Raw genomic sequence first — 22,320 nt, 5'->3', positions numbered from 1 at the left:
GGGGTAGACGAATCATGAGAGACAATGGACTCTGAAAAACAAACAGGGTTCTGAAGGGGAGGGGGGGTGGGAGGATGGGTTAGCCTGGTGGTGGGTATTGAGGAGGGCACATTCTGCATGGAGCACTGGGTGTTATGCACAAACAATGAATCATGGAACACTTCATCTAAAACTAATGATGTAATATATGGGGATTAACATAAGAATAAAAAAAATAAAAATAAAAATAAAAAAATAAGGTGAGGGTGCCTGGGTGGCTCAGTTGGTTAAGCGACTGCCTTCGGCTCAGGTCATGATCCTGGAGTCCCGGGATCAAGTCCCACATCGGGCTCCTTGCTCGGTGGGGAGTCTGCTTCTCCCTCTGCCCTTCCCCCCTCTCATGCTCTCTCTCTCTAATAAATAAATAAATAAATCTTAAAAAAAAATAAGGTGAAATACATAAATCCACCCTTATAGTCAGAGATTTCAACAACGCTCAATAATTGACAAAACAAGGGGACAAAAAGTAAGCAGGGATACAGGAGAGTTGAATAACACTATCTACCAACTTGACTTAGTTGACATTCATAAGAGAATCCACCCAACAAGAGCAGAATAAATTTTTCATTCAAATGCATACAGAACATGTACTAAGATGGACCATATTCAAGACTATGAAACAAATTACATAAATTTAAAAGCACACAAGTCATACAAAATGCATTCTCTGACTACCATGGAAGCAAATTAGAAATCAATTAACATGAAGATCTCTAAGTGATGAGAAAAAAACTGCCAACTAAGAATTCTATATCCAGCAAAGCTCTCATTCAAAAGTGAAAAAGAAATTAAAACATCTTCTATAAACAAAAACCTGGGAGAGTTATTCATTACTAGCAAAACTGTCCAACAATACTAAAGAAAATATGTCAGGCTACAAAAAAAAGACATTGGACAGTAACACAAAATCACACAAAGAAATAAAGAGCACCAGTAAAGGTAAATATAACATTTTAGAATAGTATAAATGTAGCTATTATATGCAGCTCTTTTTCCTCCTACTTGGTTTTAAAAAGACAACTGCAAAAATCAGTAATTATAAATTTATGTTAATGAGCACACAATGTTTAAAGATGTAATTTTTGACAATAATAGCATAAAGGAGAAACAGTTATATAAGAGCAGTTTTTGCATACTATTGAAATTCAGTTGGTATTAATCTAAACTATGTTGTTATAAATTAAGATACTAACAGTAACTCCTAGAGCAATCAATAAGAAACTAACAAAAAATATATTTTAAAAGAAATTAAAAATGAATTTAAAAGATACACTAGGAAATTTCTATTTGATACAAAAGAAGGCAATAATGGAAGAACTGAGGAACAAAAAAGACATATAGAAAATAAATAGCAAAATGGTCACATAAATCCTACTTTAGTACTTATTACATTAAGTATAAATGTATTAAACTCTCCAATTAAAAGGCAGAGATTGATAGAATGGGTTGTTGTTGTTTTTTTTAATGGATCCAACTATATCCTGTCTATAAGAGATTCACTTTAAATCCAGAGGCATGGGGAAAGTAAAAGAATGGGTAAAGATATACCATGCAAATGTCAACCAAAGGAGAGATGGAGTGGCTAAATTAATACCAAGGAAAAAATAGACTAAGTAAAAAAACGTCACCAGAAAACAAAGAAAGATGTTATATGATACAAGGGTCAATTCACTAGGAAGATATGATGATTATAAACATATATGCAGCTAACAGCAGAGCCCAAAATACATATTTTGGCAAAACTGACAGAATAGAGTGAGAAATTGACAATTGAACAATAGTTGGAGACTTCCATATTCCATTTCGGTAATGGGTAGAACTAGGCAGAAGGTTAGTAAAGAAATAAAAGACTTGAACAACACAACAAACCAACCAGATTTAACAGACACCTACAAAACACTCCACCCATCAACAGCAAAATATGTATTCTTCTCAAGTTGACATAGAACATTCTGAAGAATAAACCATATGCCAGGTTATCCACAAAACAAATCTTCACAATTGTTTAAAAATCAAATTCACACAAGGCATATTCTCTGAAAACAATATAATGAAATAAAAAATCAATTATAGAAAGAAATTGGGGACTTTACAGGCATGTGGAAATTAAGCATTCTAACCAATGAGTCAAAAAAATTACAAAAGAAATTAGAAAATGTTTGATATGAATGAAAGGAAAACACAACATACCAAAACTTGTGGGATACAATAAAATTAGGGCTCAGAGGAAAATGTATAGTTGTAAATACCTATAGTAAAAAAGAAGAAAGGACCCAAATCAATAACTTGACCTGTCACCTTAAAAGTAGAAAAAGAAACTAAAACCCAAACTCAACCCAAGCAAGGAGAAGGAAGAACATATTTAATAAAGATTAGAGGAGAAATAATTGAGACAGAAAATAGAGAAATAGAGAAAAATCAATGGAACCTAAAGTACAAATTAACAAATCTTTAGCTAGAAATGAATGACCAAAAAAACCCTCAAATTACTAAACTCAACAACAAAAGAGGAGACAATTACTATAGTCTTTACGGAAATAAAGAGGATTATAAGAAGAGAATGCTAACAAATCACATAACCTAGATAATGCCAGTAACATCCTGAAAGAAAGACCCGATAAAAGTATCATAAGAAAAAACCACAGGGGTGCCTGGGTGGTGTAGTTGGTTAGGCGACCAACTCTTGGTTTCTGCTCAGGTCATGATCTCAGGGTCATGGGATCAAGCCCCAGGTCAGGCTCTGTGCTCAGCATGGAGTCTGCTTGGGACTCTCTATCCCTCTCCCTCTGCCCCTCCCCCTTCTCGCTAAAATAAATAAAACTTTTTTTTTCAAAAGATAAAAGAAAAAACTACAGACCAATGTTCCTTATGAATACAGATATAAAAATCCTCAGCTAAATATTATCAAACCAAATCCAGCAACATATAGAAAGGATCATACACCATGAACAAGTGGTATTTATCCCAGGAATATAAAAGTTCGTTCAACACACAAAAATCAGTGTAATACACCATATTAATATAAGCAAAAAACTCCTGATCACCTCATTAGATACAGAAAACCCATTTGAAAAAATCCACCCTTTCATGATTAGAACACTCAACAAACTAGAACTAAAAAGGAACTTCTTCAACCTGATAAAAGGCATTAACTAAAAATTCACAACTAATGTCATACTCAGTGGTGAAAGACTGAGGGCCTTCCCCCTAAAATCAGAAACAAGTCTAAGAAGCCCATTCTTACCACTTCTACTGAATATTGTACTTGAAGTTCTAGCTAAACAAGGTAAGAAAATGACTTTAACAATGACATTTGCAACAGAATAAAATACTTCAAAAAGCATAAAATACAGTGAAATTTAACAAAAGAAGTATAGGACAAGTACACTGAAAACTATAAAACATTGTTGAATAAACAAAAGATCTAAGTAATTGGAAAGATATCCAATATTAACTAATTGCAAGACTGAATATTGTTTGGAAGGCAATCTTTCCCAAGTCAATTTATGGATTCAATGTAATCCCCATCAAAATCCCAGCAGACTTTTTGGACAACCTGATTCTAAAATCTGCCTGGAACTTCAAAGGACCCAACACAGACAAAACAATCTTGAAAATTAAGGACAAAATTGAAAAATTCACACTTCCTGAGTTCAACACTTATTACAGAGCCATAGGAATCAAGACAGTGTGGTACTGGCATAAGGATAAGCATATAAATCAATGGAATGGAAACCAGAGTCCAGAAATAAAGTCTCATATTTATAGTCGATTGAATTTTGACAAAAACATCTAGAAAATCCAATGAAAAAGAAATAAACTTTTCAACAAACTGTACTGAGACAATTACATACCCACATACACACTAAAAAAATTATTTGAGCCCATGCTTCACACAATACACAGAAAATTAACATAAAATGGACACAGAACCAAAAAAAAAAAAAAAGTCCACCTAAACATAACAGTCAAAAGTACAAAACTCTTCAAAAAATATATAGAGGAGTAAATCTTTGTGAACTTGGGTTAGGCAAAGCCTTATTGGATACAACACCCAAAGCACAAGTGACAGAAGAAAAAAGATAAATTGGATTTCATCAAAATCAAAAACCATTGTGTATAAAAGGACAAATGAAAAGAAAGTGAAAAGATAACCCAGAAAATAAGGGAGAAATTGTATGTCTAATAAGGTCCTTGTATCCAGAATACATCAAGAATTTATACAATGTGATAATAAAAAGATAAATAACCCAGTTTAAAAATGGGCAAAGGATCCAAATAGACATTTCATTTCCCCAAAGAGGATACAGTCAAATAAAGCAAATGGTCAATAAGCACATGAAAGGATGCTCAACTTCATTAGCAGTCAGGGAAATACAAATCAAAACCACAATGTGATACCATTGTCACACCCACTCAGATGGCTATGATCAAAATAATAGAGGAAAACACAAGTGCTAGAGTGTGGAGAAAGAATGTGGAGAAATTGGAACCCTATACATTGAAGGGTGGGAATAGAAAGTGGTACAAGCTCTGCAGAAAACAGTTTGGCAATTCCTCAAAATGTTAAGAGTTACTATATGACCCAGCAATTCTATTCTTAGGTACAGACCCAAGAGAAATAAAAAACATTTCTCCACATGAAAGCTTATATACAAATAGCATTATTCACAATAGCCAAAACCAGAAACAACCCAAATGTCCATTATCTGACGGACAAGAAAAACTTGGTAAATAAATCCTTAACCAAGTCAGTGTTAACATGCCCAGTGCTGGCACATAAATAGCATGCACCTCTGACATAATGTAACAAAAAGGCACTCGACCTCTATTGTATTCTTTCCAAAAATCCACAACCGTACATTAATGGTAAGAAAGACCTAGACTGGGGAACCATCTACAGGATACCCGGGTAATACTCCTCAAGACTGCCAATGTCATGAGAAACTGCCGAAGTCCAGAGGAGACTGGGGAGATCTGACAACAACTAAATGCAATGTGGTACAATGGATTGGATCCTGGAACAGAAAAAGGACATTAATAGAAAACTGGTGAAATCTGAATAAAGCATGGAGGTAATAGTACTAATATCAGCTTCTTCCTTTTGGGAACTGTATCACAGTAATGCAAGATGTTAACAATGGGGAAAACTGGGTGGAGGATATTCTGAAACAGTACTATCTTTGTAAATTTTATGTAAGTCTAAAATGATTTCAGAATAAGGATTTAAAAAAAACACATACACAAGGGAACCAGAATGGTATCCAACTTCTCAAAAACAACACGGGCTACTAAAACTCAGTGGTGCTTTCAAACTTCTGTTGGAAAGTGACTTCTGTCTTAGAATTATAAACTCCTCCAGAATATGGATGAATTCAGCTATGTAAAGTCTCAATTTACTTACCATGTACCCTTTTTTGAGAGGACTACTAGAGGATATGCAGCAGAAAAATGAAAGAGTAAACCAAGAAATAGGACTCTACAGTGCACAATCATTACTTTGACAATTGTGAATAACAGGATTAGATTGTCAGAAAGTACAGTAGCAGACACCACTTTAGTAAGTCAAACAGAATTTTCTCACCTAAATACTTAAAGACAGAGAAGACAGTCTACAAGCAGAAATTATATTTTAAACAGCATTAGGAACAGATGAAGAGAGGAGGGTAAAAGTTTTCAGATGACATGACCAGGACATAGAGAATTGTGGCGAAACCTTCTGAGGGCAGGTCACTTCAGACTTTCTGAATTGCACCCTCATGGCCCACCTGAGTCAGTTACCCAGATATCCCTATACAAAGCTTGCTAACAAGCTAGATTTCTGGGCTTTGTTTCATAGCTCAAGTACTTCAGCAGGTTGAGTCAGCTATACTCCTTCATTAATAGCATATTATTCTTTTTGTTTGTATTTTAATGTCTTTTTATCATGAGGACATATATTTTTATTTACATAAAAGGTATTATATTGCATTGTTGCATTGCATCTCATTTTTTCCCACCTTTTCCACTAAGCTATAATATTTTAAGATATACCCATGTTACTTTTACCTCTAATTTGTTGTGTCTAACGCAAACACCACACATTACCCATCCACTTCGTTAGAACAGACACCAAGGTAGCCTTCAACTCTCTGCTCCCACAAAAATGCTGCAATAAACATTGTCAAGGATGACTTCTTACAGATCTGTGCAGAAATTACCCTAAGATGAATTCCAGAAGCAGTTGAACTGAGTCATAGAGTATGTGAGTACTTGACTAAGTGCTGGCAGATTGCTTTCTAAAATAACTACATCAATCAACAGTCCATCCAGCAGCCTGCAAGGACTCCTCTGTCCACATATCCCCACCAATTCTTAACATTTGCACAGTTCTCTAGCTTTTGCCAATCTAATGGGTGAATAGTGATTTCCCCTTAATCTGAATTTCTCTTATAACCATTGATTTTGAGCATCTCTATATTTATAGAGACAAAATAGATCAGTGGTTACCTAAGACTGAGGGTGGAAGTGGGGATTAACTGCAAATCAGCACAACAGTATAAATGTATGAAAATCATCAAATTCACAATGAGTCAATATTATGGTATGTAAAATATGCCTCAATAAAGTTGTTTTTAAAGATTAGAAATAACACAAGAATGCCTGCTATCACCACATCCATTTATTGTAAGTCCTAGCCAAAATAATAAAACCAGGAAAATAAACTAAAATGAAATAAATAAATCTAAAATGAAAGAACTAGAAATGAAGGAACGAAATCATTTCTGAGAAGATTATCTACATATAATATCAAAAAGTCTACAAAGCAATTATTAGAACAGATTTTTTACCTGCAAGTGAGCAGATTAAAACTCAATTAAAAATTACTATGTGAAAAAAACAATTAGAAAATGTAATTTTATATTAGCAACCAAAAGTGTAAGGTAATTACAAATAAATCTAATGAAAATATGCAATCACTTTATGGGGGAAATTTTAAAGCTTTATTGAAAGACATTACATATTGATACACATACACATATCAGTAACACTGGGGATATCTAAATAATATTGGTAGATTGTTTTCATGTCAATATCCTGGTTGTAATATTATACTATAATTTTTCAAAGTGTTAACTTTGGCAAAAACTAGGCAAATATACAACTGCATATGAATCAACAATTATCTCAACAAAAAATATACACTGGATAGGAATAACAGCAGATAAAACACTACAGAAAACAAGTTTAGTGAATTTGAATACACCAACATTTAGAAACTAGCCAAAATGGAACACAGGAAGAAAAAAGACTTTAAACAATTAAACAGAGTACCGATTAACTGTAGATCAACTTTAAGGAACATAATTGTAGTCCCAAAAAAAGAACAGAAATTAGTAAGGAAAAAAACAGTATTTTAGGAACTAATGGCTAAAAATTTTCCAAATTCAATGAAAACTATTAGCCCACAGATCCAACAGTCTCCATGAACCCTCACTTCCCCATGCACCATAGCACATCACAATCAGCCAGACCCAAAAGTGTACAGGGGAATAAAAATTTGAATGACAGGAGACTTCTCAGCAGAAACTATGTAAGCCGGAATGTAGTAGAGCAACATCCTTAAAACATGATAGGGACAAAACTGTTAACCTAGAATTCTACTCTAAGGAAAAAGTCTTTCAAAAACAAAGGCAAAATTAATATTTTTTCATACATATAAAAACTAAAAGAATTCACCATCACCCGAACAACATTATAGGAAAAGGTAAAGTCCTCAGGCAGAAGGGAAATGATACCAGATGGAAACCTGAATCTACACAGAGAATGAAGACCACACTACCTTGTAAAAATGTAAGCAAATATGACGTCATTTCTTAGGTTTTTAAATTTCCTTAAATAATTGAATGTTTAAAGGAAAAAATAATAATGCATTGTGGAGCTTATATCTGGAAGTAAAATATATACACTAGTACAAAGACTAGGAGAGGGGAAGTGAAGATATACAATTGTAAGATCATGGCCTTAATCTGCTTGAGCTGCCATAACAAAATATCACATACCGGGTGGCTTAAACAAAACAGGATTTATTTTCTCACAGTTTTGGAGACTGGAAGTCTGAGAACAGAGTGCCAGAGTGGTTGAGTTCTGGTGAGGTTCTCTTTCAGGCTTACAGATGGCCGCCTTCTCACTATGTGCTCACATGGCCTTTCCTTGGTGCATGTACATGTGTGTGCATGTAGAGAGCTCCTGGTGTTTCTTCTTATAAGGGCACTAATATCGTCTAACCCTGGTTACCTTCCATTACACTGGGGATTAGGGCTTCAATATATGAATGGGGGAGGGAGGGATTCAAACATTCCATACATAATAATTGTTTTTATATTATTTGAAGGTAGACTGTTTAAAAGGTGTACACTTTAAACCCTAAAGCAAACACTATACAGAGTATTATTAATAAGACAATATTGGAAATAAAACAGAATCACAAAAAAAGTACTCAGGTAAACCAAAAGAAGACAAGAAATGAGGAGAAAGGAGATGATGAATAGATGGGACAAACAGAAAATCAAAAACAAGATAAAATATTTAAATTCAATCAAGTCATTCATCACATTAAATGTAGATGATATCAACACCCCAATTAAATTCACATATTGTCAGAATGAGGGAGGGGAGCATGATCTAACTATGTGCTATCTAAAGAAACTCAATTTAAATATAAAACATAAATAGCTTAAAAGTAAAAGGATAAAAATTATATACTGCTCTGCTTATGTTAATAAAAAGAAAGCTGGGGGGTGCCTGGGTGGCTCAGTCATTAAGCGTCTGCCTTCGGCTCAGGTCATGATCCCAGGGTGCTGGGATCGAGTCCCGCATCGGGCTCCCTGCTCGGCGGGAAGCCTGCTTCTCCCTCTCCCACTCCCCCTGCTTGTGTTCTTGCTCTCGCTATCTCTCTCTCTGTCAAATAAATAAATAAAATCTTAAAATAAAATAAAATAAAATAAAAAGAAAGCTGGAATGGCTATATTACTATTGGACAAGTAGATTTTATATCAGAGAATATTACCAAGAATAAAGAGCTATGTTTCATAATGATAAATGTATCAGTTTGTCAGAAGGACATACTAATTCTAAATGCAATAACAGTTCTCCAAATACATGGAACGAGAACCTTACAAAACTGAAAAGAGAAGTAGACAAATCCACTATTATATTTGCAGACTTACCATTCCGCTCTCAATAACTGAAAGAACAAGTGGGAAGAAAATAAGAATATAAAGACTTAACGCTCTAAACAACTTGAATTGACATTTGTAGAACAATCCATCAAACAACCAGAGAAATAAGAGCAAACTAAATCAGAAGAATCAAGAGCAAATTAGATCCAAACATAATAAGAAAATCAGTAATAACGACAAAAGTGGAAATCAATGAAAAGACAGCCTAGTATTAGCATGAAGATAAACATAAAGATCAATTAAATATAATGAAGACTATAGAAAAAGAAATATCTTTTTTTTCCAAGAGTGTAGGGAACATTTACCAAGAAGAATCATATTTTGGGCCATATAATAATTGTCAATTTTGAAGAAATCAAATCAAGCAAAGAATGTTTTCTAACCACAGTGAAATTAACTTGAAAATCTGTAACAGAGAAGTATGTGGAAAATCCCCAAATATTTAAAAAATAAACACACTCTATATAACCCATGGATCAAAGAAGAAATCAAAAGGAAATTTGAAAAGTACCTTGAGCTGCATGAAAATGAAAATGAAAATGCAACATATGAAAAATTTTGTAATTCAGCTAAAGCAGTGCTCAGTGGGAAATGAACAGCACTAAACACCTCTATTAGGGAAAAAAATAAGGATATCAGGTCAATGGGCTAAACATCCGTCAGAAGAAACAAGAGCATTTAAATCCAAACAGTCAAGAGAAAAATAATAAAGAGCAGAAATCTGTGAAAAGATAGACTACTATTGGCATGAAGATAAACATGTAGATCAATCAAACATAATGGAGACTCCAGAAACAGAAATGTGGGACATGGCAATGGGAGAAACAACAATCTTTCTAACAAATGCTGGATTGATAGGAAAGCCATGTACAAAAATAAGCAAAATGAATCTTGACCCTTACTTAACACCATACACAAAATTTAACTCAAAATAGATCAAAGACCTAACTATAAAAGTAAGAACTTCCAGGAGAATACAGAAAAGAAATACCTAGTAACCTGTGCTTAACACAGATTTCTTAAACAGGGCATCATAAGCAGGAACTATAACACAAGAAAGTTTATAAAATGGACTTCATCAGAATTCCAACCTTTTGACCTTCAAAATACGATGTTAAGAAAATGAAGACAAGGACTGGGAGAAAATATTTCCAAAACATATATGCAACAAAGGACTTGTATCTAGAATATATAAAGAACGAACTCTTACAGCTTAAAGAAAAATAGCTTAATTTTTAAACTGCCAAAATATTTCAACAGACTTTCCCAAAGAAAATAATATGAATAATGTAACAGCACATGAGAAGACTCTCAACATCATTAGTCATTAAGGAAATACAAACTAAACTCCAATGAGATACCATGACGTACCCACTAGAATGGCAAAAATTAAGAAGACTGACTACATTAAATGATGGCAAGAATTTGGATCAGTTGTAACTCTGTTACACTGCTTGTGGGAATGCAAAATGGCACAACCAGTTTGGAAAACAGTTGGGCAGTTACTTAAAATGTTAAACATAACATCTACCCTATGACCCAGCTATTCCACCCCTAAGCATTTAACCAAGAAAAATCAATGTGTATCCAAAGACTAGGACATGAATGTTTATGGCAGCTTTATTTGTAATTGCTAAAGTCTGGAAAATAACAAAATGTCCATTACCAGGTGAATCAATAAATTATAGTATATTCATAAGATGGAGTACTACTCAGTGATAAAAAATAAACTGTTGATACATGCAATGGTGGATTAATCTCAAAATAATTAGGCTGAGTGAAAGAAGGAAGGCAAAAAAATACAGTCCTACTGTACAATTCCATCTATATAAAATTCTGGACAATGCAAAGTAATCTATAGTGACAGAAACCAGTTTAGTGGTTACCTGAGAATGGATTACAAAGAAATGTGAAGAAACTTTTGTGGTCACAAATATGTTCCTTATTCTGATTGTGGTGATGGTATCATGGGTATATCCATATGTTAAAACTCATAAAATTATACACTTAAGGTAGGTGCCGGTTATATAATTACACCTCAGTAAAACTGGAGGAAATGATCAAAAAGATTACAGGTCACTTTAAGCAGGTGTGCCATCACCAAAAACTATTTCCTTGATCATGTCAGATCACATTCAGAAGAAATGTGTGTTTCCTTCAGGGAAAATGTTCCTTGTTCCAATTCATTCTCCATGTTTTTCTTTTTTTTTTTCTTCTTTTTTTTTTTTAAAGATTCTATTTATTTATTTGACAGAAAGAGAGATAGCGAGAGCAAGAACACAAGCAGGGGGAGGGGGAGAGGGAGAAGCAGGCCTCCCGCGGAGCAGGGAGCCCAATGTGGGACTCGATCCCAGGACCCTGGGACCATGACCTGAGCCGAAGGCAGACGCTTAACGACTGAGCCACCCAGGCGCCCCGTTCTCCATGTTTTTCAATAAAATTGCTATCCATCTTCAGAAGTGACAAAAGCCAAAAACAGAGATTATCCTACATGCACACTTGAAGGATCTTTTTTTATGTAAGATAGGAACTTCCTTTGTCTTGGCCCTGAGATTCATCCTGTGTCTGGGGAGGACCTGCTACTCCAGATGCTTAGAGCTTGCAAATCCTCTCTGGTATAAAGGGAGAAGTACTGAAGATAGATTGAGGCAAGCTGTGGATCTGGTAAAAAGATATTTGACTTCCATAATTGGAGAGGAAGTAGATCCTCACAAAGAGAAAAGAGCTGAAAAATGGAAACTGCTAGATGGAGCCGGAAAACACTCTGCTGAGAACACTGATCAGTCCAGAGAGCTGTGCAGGGTATCAAGCAAAACTGCCCACCACTCCATCTGCCTCCTGCTCTGCTGCCATCGACTGCACCCAGCATCAGCATTGGCTCCTACCAATAGTCAGAGAGCTGTAGACCCATCAGTACAAAGAGGAGAAGATGGGCTAAGTGGAGTCCCCTTGGAGAAGTTCTCATTGTATTTCCTGTTGTAAATGAAATGCAAGACTGCTCCCAGGGGATATTATGGCCCTCTCCCTGGATAGATTCCACAGTGACGCATCTCCTTCTTTTATGGAATCTGGAGACTGAAAATCCCAATAACTCTAAGGCAAAATTACATCCACCCAACTCATCAAGCCCACACTTGTCCACACAAGGTGTTTCCTAGCCACGTGACTGTGCAGGAAGCAGCACAGGATGCACGTGTGGTCAGTGAGGCAGGTGGGCAAGTTTGGCAGGGTCTCTCAGGAAGAAAGCCAATTTCTGCTCATCCCTGCAACATATACAATGTACCAGGAATGTTAAGTATAGGAAATACATCTTCGACCAGACAGGGAATGATCCCTGGCCTCAGTCCCTGGGCTCTCTGACATGTCCATGGTAAATTGTATTCTGCTGCATCTGGAGGTACAGGGCAGAGAATGTGAGGCTCAGAACTGCTGCCACCACTCAGCCACCCTGAGGGAGGCCCAGAAGGCAGGCAGGGTGGACCAGAACAGCCCTTGATGTCTTTAATGACACCACTAAGTCACTGAATTTGAGTATCAATTATCTGATTCAATCAAACATATAACGTGTGGGAGGTGGGAGGAGGGTGGGAAACAGAAACAACCCAGTAGAAAAGTAGACAAAAGACAGGAACTGGCATTCAAAAAAGAAGAAACAGGAATGATTCAAAACCCAGAATACAAAAAGATCATCATCCTCATTACTAATTAAGAAACAGAAATTAGGGCGCCTGGGTGGCTCAGTTGGTTAAGCGACTGCCTTCGGCTCAGGTCATGATCCCGGAGTCCCGGGATCGAGTCCCGCATCGGGCTACCTGCTTGGCAGGGAGTCTGCTTCTCCCTCTGACCCTCCCCCCTCTCATGCTCTCTCTCTATCTCATTCTCTCTCTCAAATAAATAAATAAATCTTTAAAAAAAAAAAAAAAGAAAAGAAACAGAAATTAAAGGAAACCTAACTTACCATTTAACATCCATCGGACAAAAAAGTAATAAAAATAAAGTTAACGATACCAAAGTGTTGAGCAAAGAAAACTCTTTTAAATGGCAATCAGAATATAAATTCCTATATCCACTTGGAAAAGCAGTTTGACATTACCTTCTAAAGTTGAACACATATATATTCTGAGACCCAAGAACTGCTCTGCTAGCTATGTACCTAGAGCAATTCTTACCCAAGTATATCGGAAGAAATGTAAAGATAATCCCATACCAGCATTGTCTTAACAGCAGGAAAGAAAACAAAACTGGAAAGAACATAATGGCCATCGTTAGGATGCCAGCTATCACTGCAGAAACGACAGTGTGTGGTTTCCAAGTGTTGGTCATAAAAAGTAAATTCTCACCCATTCTGAGAGAAGCCAGTGGTCATGTTGTGAGGAACCTCAAACAGCCTGGGATCCGCACAGTGAGGAGTCGAGGCCTCCTGCCTACAGCCAGCAACAACTTGCCAGCCATGTGAGTGAGACATCTTGCAATTGGATCTGCTGGTCCTGGGAAAGCCTTCAAATGACTGCAGCTCTGGCTGACATTTGAAATGCCACTCCATGAGTTGAGACACCCTGAGGCAGGACCACCAGCTGAGTCATCCCCTAATTCCCAACCACAGAAAATGGGTAGAGATAATAAATGGTCAATGTTGCCTTAAACATCTAAGTGTTGGGGTGGTTTGTTATGCAGCAGTGGGTAACTAATAGATTGGGGACCATGGAAGCGAAGTGCTACTAAAACAGAAACCTACAATGTGGAAGAAGCTGTGTGCTTGGCTGCCGGCAGCAGCCGGGAGGACTTTGAAGAGGGTTAACGAGAGCCTAGAGGACTTGGAACAAACTGTTAGCAAAAGCTGGTGACGTTTGAGGAGGCTGCCTGTGAGGGCTTCAAGGAAGCAGAGGAGATTATTATTGGAAACAAGAGGTTGTATAGTGGCAGAAAGTTGATTATCAACACTGTCATCTACAGAATGTGGAGCATATAAATGTACCTCACGAGCTGAGTGACGGAACTGAATTCTGAAGATGCACTGGTTTTCTTCTTACTGCTCATACTAAAATGCAACAGGGCAGAGATAAGCCAGAGGAAGGACTATTAACCAGGAAGGATCCAGGAATGGTTGCGTTTGAAACCCCTCAGACTCCCCAAATGGAAAGGATGCTAAATTTAAGAAATGGCTTCTGGGCAAAGAACAAATCCAGGGCCCTCTCAAGAAAACATGGTCTAAAGATGAAGCTGAGAATGGGACTGAAAAATCTTTTGTTATGACCTCAAAGAACTGTTCAGCCCCGCACTGTCTGGGACTTCTAAGGACTTTGAAGGTTTGCCTTTCTGATGTCTCAGTCAGTAGCAGCCTAAGGTAGAGATAAAGTCTTATCTGGAAGAGATTTGTGGGTGTGGCTTTCATCCAAAGGAATAAACCCACTATGGCAGGAGATCCACAAAAACTTTTAAGACAATCACTGTGGCAGAAACACCACCAGCTTGGACTGAAAGGGCAGAGACAGTTCAAAATGAAAAGTAGACTTTGGACCCCAAACATCTACAGACAGGAAGACTGGGAAACTACTTGGTTGCAAGCATAGGCTGCCTCTCGTGGGAAAGGAAGGATGACTCAGGTAGAAATAAGAGCCAGACATCAAAGCCAAAAGGCAAAGAGACTCATTCCAAGGCAGGAGTAGGACTGAGTCCTTTTAAAGTAATTTTTGAAATGTATCCTAATGGATTTCAGAATTGCTATGGACCAGTGACTCCTGTGTGGCCCCCTTCTCCCTGCTTTTTGGACAGGAATGTCTATAGCAGCCATCCTGTGCCCGCTGCCTCACCATTGAATATTGGGTACGTGAGAGGCAAATAACTTGTCTCTTTAATTCACAGATCTTCAGACTGTGAGGAACTGGACCTGAGTAGCCCCACAGTGGGGCCTAATTTAAGTAATGAGATCCTGGGGGTTTTCTGGGGTTTTTTTGGTTTGGGTTTTTTGTTTTTTGTTTTTTGTTTTTGAGGAGATACTTTAACGGGATGAAACCCTTAGTAAGGGACCTTGAGGAGAGATGAGTATATTTTGCATGTGGGAAGGACATGAATCATTGGAGGCCAGAGGGTGAACTGTGGTGGCCAGTCTCCAAGATGACCCTCAATGCTCCTCACCTCCTGGTATTCATGCCCTAGTGTACTCCCATTTCACAGCAAGCAGGGCCTGTGTGTGTAACCAATAGAAATCACAGCATATGACTTCCAAGACTAGGTCATCAAAGACATTTGGGATTTCCCTTGAGCTTTCCTGGATCACTCACTCTGGGGGAAGTCAATGACCATGCCATGAAAACATGCAAGCACCCCAAGCAAGGGGTCCATATAGCAAGCAACTAAGGGCTCAGGCCAACAGCCAGCCCTCACTTGTTGGTCATTCAAGTGAGGCATCTTGAAATCGTTGTTTTAAGTATCTAAGTTTTGGGGTAACTTGTTATGCAGTCATGCAGCCATAGATAACTAATAGACTTTGGAACTTGGTCATGGGACGTGACTATAACCAAAACCTAAAATATGGGAGAAGCCGTGGATTTAGCAGCGGGCAGCAGCTGGGTCCTCCACCCCCTGCACAACGCTTTCTGACAACTACAGGGCTGGACCAGACCTTGACTACAACCTCGTGAGCAATTTCAAGCTAAGCCACTCCCAAACCCCTGGCCACCCGGAAGCGGCGTCAGACAATACATACATGGCCATTGTTTCAAGCTGCTGAGCATCGGGGTAATTTTTTATGCAGCAATAGATAAATAATACGTTCATAGTAAGTATTTTACAAAAGAGATAAATTTACTGAAACACAAGGGAGACGTAGACCATAGTCAGGAATCAGTAACAGAGGGGGGCAGGTAGGGTGGAGACACCTGACTATGGTACACAAATGAGATCATCCTATACTTTCTAGTCTGTAGCCTGTGGTGCACCTAAAACTTCTATAATTTTCCAGAGCAGAAGGAAATGGTATGTCAATTATATGTTTTTTTTAAGAAAGGTATTTTGAAAGCAATGGCTACTGAAAATTATATTCTGGGTGGTTTTCCAATGGGAACACTCATTCCAGTGAAAGAAAAAAGAAGTGTGCAGTGGGCTGCCCCACCAAAAAATGAAACGAAAATATGATTTTTACTCATCACTTTATAACAAATCATAATTAATAAAATGAATTTATTAATAATTCCATTTTATTAATAATAAATACACACATTGTAAAAATCTAACCAGGTGCCCCTCACAGAGGAGTTTCGTGCTTTTTTCCTGGTTTCTATCCAGCTGCATTTAATTTTCAGTGGTTAAAATCAAACACACAAGGTGTATTCTTTGCTCACTTGACATCACATCTTATAGGGGTTTTTGTGTTGACCCACAGACTTTATGCTTATCATTATTACAAGTGGATATTTTCAAGTATTTTAAAGGCCCCTTCAAGCTTCTTGTAATATTTATAAATTTCTCACTTCACACCCAAGTGTGCAAAGAAAACGTGGGTTCCTTATCTTCTCTAACTACTTGGATATTCTCATGACCCTATACCTCCCTGAGAATAGGGACAAGTAAGCTTTCAACTCGACAATTTATGTTTCCACAGTCCCTGCCCAATTAAATGAGCTCTTTTGGGTGACTTCTGCGGGTGGATAAGATGTCCTATGCTCTCCCACTCCCACGCCCCTATCCAAGAGGGCGTCAGGGCTTGGAGGGGTGCCAGTACCCCAGTGTACTCCCATTTCACAGCGAGCAGGGCCTGTGTGTGTAACCAGTAGAAATCACAGCAAATGACTTCCAAGACTAGGTCATCAAAGACATATGGGATTTCCCTTGAGCTCTCCTGGATCACTCATTTTGGGGGAAGCCAATGACCATGCCATGAAAACATGCAAGCACCCTCAAAAGGGGTGGAGGCCTTGCAGTCCTTCCGCTGACTTCCACCTTGGACGGGGCGCTGGGAGTGCATCGGCTGGTTTCACTTAGCAAGGTGGTCTGGTCCTGCCCCTTATATCCAGCTGGGAAATGAGGCTTTTCCTTCAGCATGGGTATTTCTCCCAAAGGGACTGTCGATCTGCTCTGGCTGATACACCCCAGCTCAGCCCTTGCTGGTGCTATGGGCCCCTTGGGGTCCCCTTGTCACAATTACAATGCAATCCCCACCCCATCCCTTCTCCAGGCAGCTCACCCTAGCCACGCTCATGTACAGAGTCCCATCACCAGCCCTGCCTTGGTGGCCGTCCAGAGGATTCAGGCTGCTTGCCCCTGAGGATGTGCATGCATGTCCGGGCCCCGGCCCCCTTCTTTGCCACACAGGAGTTGATGGGGCTCAGGCATGCCAACTGGTGCTTTTCTCTGTTCCTACACTGTTCCATCCAACCTAATAAATGTTCCCACCACCACCACCACCGCTCCACCTACAGTTCTGAACTGGAAGCAGGACCAAGTTCCCTCCCCCTTTTTTTTTTATAGCCAACCTATCCAAGACACCTCCCTCTCTGCTCTTGTCCACCACCGCCCCCACTCCCCGCCCTGTTTCCATCTCCTTTTGACAGGAGAGTGTGTGGAGCAAAACAAAAAATTATCTAGGACAGAACCCAAAAGGAAAAACAAGGGTGGCAGGACTCCACACGCTGGAAATAAGCAGCCAAAGAGAGAGGAGAGAAACCAGAAGCATCCAATGTAACAGTAGTTAAGGGAAGAGAGAGGCTCACGGAGAGAGAGCGGAACCGTCTAGCCATGAGAAGACAGGAAATGGCCAAGTGTGCACTGGCTTTAGCCACATGGAGGTCAGCGGTGACAGTTTCAGGGGGAGTGGTGAGGAGGGAGGAGGCCAGACTGAGTGGGGCAAGGGGTGAGTGGGGGGAAGGAGAGGGAGACAGTGAATGTAGACACTGCTTTCAAGAAATTTGGCTGTGAAAGGGAGGAGACAGAAGATACAGAATGGGGATGTGGCATCCTGGGAGAGACTTGTTTTTTGTTTTGTGTTTTGGTTTTTTGGATGGGGCAGGCATGAGTACGTTAAATACTGACAGGAGCCATGAGAGAGGGGCTGGCAGGGCAGGGGGGCTCTTTACTAATAGCTTCTGTCTTCCTCTGTGAAGCAGGAGGGAGGCAAAATCATCCACTAGGAGTTTGGTGACAGGTGGCAGGACCAAAGGACTGGGGGAGGAAGCTCTGAAAGAGCTCTTGTGCTCAATGGAAGGGAAAACGGTGTAGGAACATACACAGGAATTGCCAAGGAGTGCTGGATGCCCACGTGACTTGAGCAATCATGACTCGATAGGGGCAGCGACCTGGAGGGAAGCGTGTGTGTGCGCGCGCGCGCAGGCGCGCGCACGCGCTCTTGTGCGCAAGCTCTCAGGTCCAGTCTCAGAGATGGCCAGCCATCCATCATGTCAGACCACTTCACACAACCAACTACTCCAGGCCACGCACGTGCTTTACCGCAGTGCCCACCGGTGGCTCAGGTAAACGTGCCGCCTGGATTATACACTCCTGGAAGGCAGGGATGGTGCTGCCTACAAGAGACACAAGGATGGAAGGGTCCTTAGAAATCATCTAGTCAAACTACCCTATTTTTCACAAGTTAAAACCCAGGTTGGGGAAGGAGCCAGGAATCCAAGGCTGTCCTCCCCCAGCTAAGCCCAGCACCCTTTCCCCAGCACGGGCCACCCCTGTCTCCCTCAGTGCACACAGCCCCCACTTTGGCTTCTAGAGTAGGTGTGACTTTTCAAAGGACAGCTTTACCCAGTGCCTGGATTTGGTAAAATTGTAAAGCAGAAATACCATTCAATTTCTAAAGCAACACAACCTCCCCCGGTGATGCTAAGCGATTTACTAAAATAAAATGTACAGCTCTGGAGAACGGATCCAAGGGACATTAACATTCTACGTCTTCGTATTTCCAAGGGGCTAAGCTTCCTGATTTGTGAAAAGCTGTTTCTTCCCTTAATGTGACTCAGAGCGGGTTAAACCAAGGCCAGCAGGGGGCAGTCTACACCGCCTTGTATTACATTGCCGGCGCCTGTTCTTTTAGGGCTGAAATTCACGTGGCATCAGTCACCTTTAACCATACAAATGGCTCACTGGCTCACCTCTTATTAATTCAACAGAAGAGAGGTAGTGGGGAGGAAAGGAGGAGGATGGGAGAGCTGGGTCTGCACAACGGGAGAATTATGAGAATGCTGCTCTTTTGCACACTAAAAGCAAATAAAATACAATCTGTTGATATCACAGCAAAAGGGAAAAGGCCCGGCTTTAGAAATTAGCAAGTTCAAAGTCTAGTCTTTACAGTTGAGGAACTCTTCTGAAAACTCGAGAAGGTAGTAAGTACATCAAGAAAGTACGAAGTGTGAAACCCTGGGAATACAAACGCATAGGAGGCATCGTCCCGGTCTTCGAGGAACTGAGGGTGTCGAGGTGAAAGAAGGTACAGAGTCCAGAGTGCTCTGCGGGCAGGTGGAGGGGATTCAGCCTCGCCTAATCTGCATAGCTAGAGTGGAAGATTCCTGCCAGGAATCAGAGGTTAGCCTGGCCAGGTTGTGAGGAGTCAGAAGTCAAGAGTGGGCGTGCAGCAGTGATCACATTTAGGAAGAGCTGTTATCCTTCTAGTCCATAATCTTAACTCCAGGGCACTAAGTTTATACTCCTGCTAAAGGAATTCACCGGAAGTCGCATAGCACTAAACCACAGCTTCCAGATCAACACTACTCCCTCCCACAAGGGGCACTGGCCCATTATTGGGGCATCTCAGCCAGACACAACTCAAAATTAGGCCATTCACCAATATAGTGGCTTGCAACAGATTCTATTCCAGACTTTTAAATACCTTGGATCTCTGGCATTCCCAGGAGGGATAGCGTCCTTAAACAGCTTCTTACAAAACTTGTCTGTGAGTGGCAAGAGTTCATTCATTTTTATGGCTGAGTAATATTCCAGTGTACATATATTTGCCACATCACCTTTGAATTTAAGGAACAAAACAAATGAACATGGGGGAGGGGAAGAGAGACAAAGCAAGAAACAGACTCCTAACTATAGACAACAAACTGATGGTTACTGGAGGGGAGGGGGGCGATGGGTGAAATAGGGGATGGAGATTAAGGAGTGCCCTTGTTATGATGAGCGCCGGGTGATGTATGGAATGTTGTATCACTGAACCGTACACCTAAAACTAATATTATACCGTATGTTAACTGATTTAAATAAAAATTTGGAGGGAAAGTCTCTGTGATTTGTCCAGGTGTAGAGCACATTTAGCAAACTCGAGCCTCCAGATGTGGCCCTCAGGACAGGACCATCATTTCTACAACAAAGGAGCACAGACAAGAGATCTGTGATCTGTGTGCATTTGGAGCCTTCCTGTGCCCATCCCAATGAACAACAGCAAAAGCAAGAACAAAATGTACTCTGTTCTAAAGTGTACAGACTTTGTCGCTTCGGCTCTGAGGTCAAAGGCATTCCCAGAACGTGATTTTTTTAAGCCAAATTTCAGGTCTCTAGACAGATAGCAGAGAATAATATTTTGTGAAATGTTTTGAATGGAGAAGCTAAAAAAGTGAGAACGGCATCTCAGATGCTCATTAAGGGACTGAGTCCAGAACGACTTGTAACGATGAGGCGGGAACATCGTGCCTCAAACACTGTCACAAGCTCTCAAGAAAGTGACCAGCATCTTGCTACCAGTTCGGCTGGCCCTGCTTCTCAACCGGCCAATCCTGAGGAGCTGGTTCACTCTTCCGGTTCATCTTCGTATCCTGGAACTTAATACCTCCAAATGTTCCCTCGGGCCTCCAGCTTTTCTTGCTGCCGCGTAGCAGGTGAACTCATCTCAAATGTTTCAAAGAAAATGCGAAGTCACTGGTCAGGAATTCAGCCACTGTCTTATCGGAACCTATGGGCAGCCCTTTCACTCGGCCTTCTTTCCATCAAACAGGGCAAAACGCCAACGGATGCTTCATAGTCCCCTTCCCACCCCACCTTCTCGGGCACTTGACTTCACTTTCCCCTATTTCCATATAACCTCCGTTCCTCCTTGCAAGCTTCCTTGCCTGCAGCCTCCTCCTCCGGACCTTCTCTCGTCTCCCCGCAGTGAGCCCTCGGTGGTGGCCCCCGCGGCCAGCACCTCATCTCTCCCTGTCCCAGCCTCACTCCGATTCATCCACACCCACTGTTTGCTTTTCTTCAGCTCCCACTACTTGCCCAGCTCCTCTGATCAGACTGCCCTCTGCTAAAACTCTCCTTTTCCTTCAGGTCAGCAGTGGCTTTGCACGTTGATAAACCTGCTGCCTCTCGGTCTGGATCTTTTGGACCTTTCAGAAGCCTTGGGCACAGTTAACCATTTTGTTCCTTCTTGAAACACTCTTCCCTCGGCTTCCCAAGTGACCACCCTTGTTGTTTCCCTTCCGATTCTCTAGCCACTTTTTCTAAATTTGCTTTGAGAGCTCTTTCTTCTCCTCTAAATGTTTAAAGAGTAGAGTTAACCAAGACCCTGTCCCGGACTCCTTTCTCTCTAGGAGTTCTCCCTCGAAGGTCTAACCGTGGCTTCACAGAGATTCATAAAGCCCCAATCCCTAACTCCAGGCCAAATCTCTGCTCCAGTTGGCCATCCTCCACACGAGCTCCCTGCTTCCCATCTCCATGGGAAGGTTTCACATGGCCCCAGCCTCTACAAACCCAAAAGGATTGGCTGGGTCTCTCCTTCCCTCTCCATCCCGCTCCCCTCGTGAAATGGCACCTCCATGCTGAAGCCCTTTGCGCTAAAATCCGGAGCTCATCCTTGACCCTTTCCTGTACACCTCCCTGCTTGCATCCCATGGGTTGTTGAGCTCTGCCAGTCCTGTGTCCTAAATATATCCCCAACCATCTACTTTTCTCCATCTCCACTCCCTCCATCCTACCCAAAGCACCTATAACTTTCACTGTAGGACACTCCCAAAAACATCTTAAAGATTTTCCGCTGTGCACATGCTGAACACATGAGAACACAGCTTCAGCTTAAATCACTGAAGATGTGATCCTGGGCGTGGTTGTCAGGCGGGAGCACCCTGGGGGGGGGGGGGGG

The sequence above is a fragment of the Leptonychotes weddellii genome, chromosome 13 (genome assembly GCF_054177405.1).
Source record: "Leptonychotes weddellii isolate Sample4059 chromosome 13, ASM5417740v2, whole genome shotgun sequence".
NCBI classification, from domain to species: Eukaryota; Metazoa; Chordata; class Mammalia; order Carnivora; family Phocidae; genus Leptonychotes; species Leptonychotes weddellii.
The sequence above is the reverse complement of the archived record's forward strand: the minus strand, read 5'-3'. Positions refer to the sequence as shown.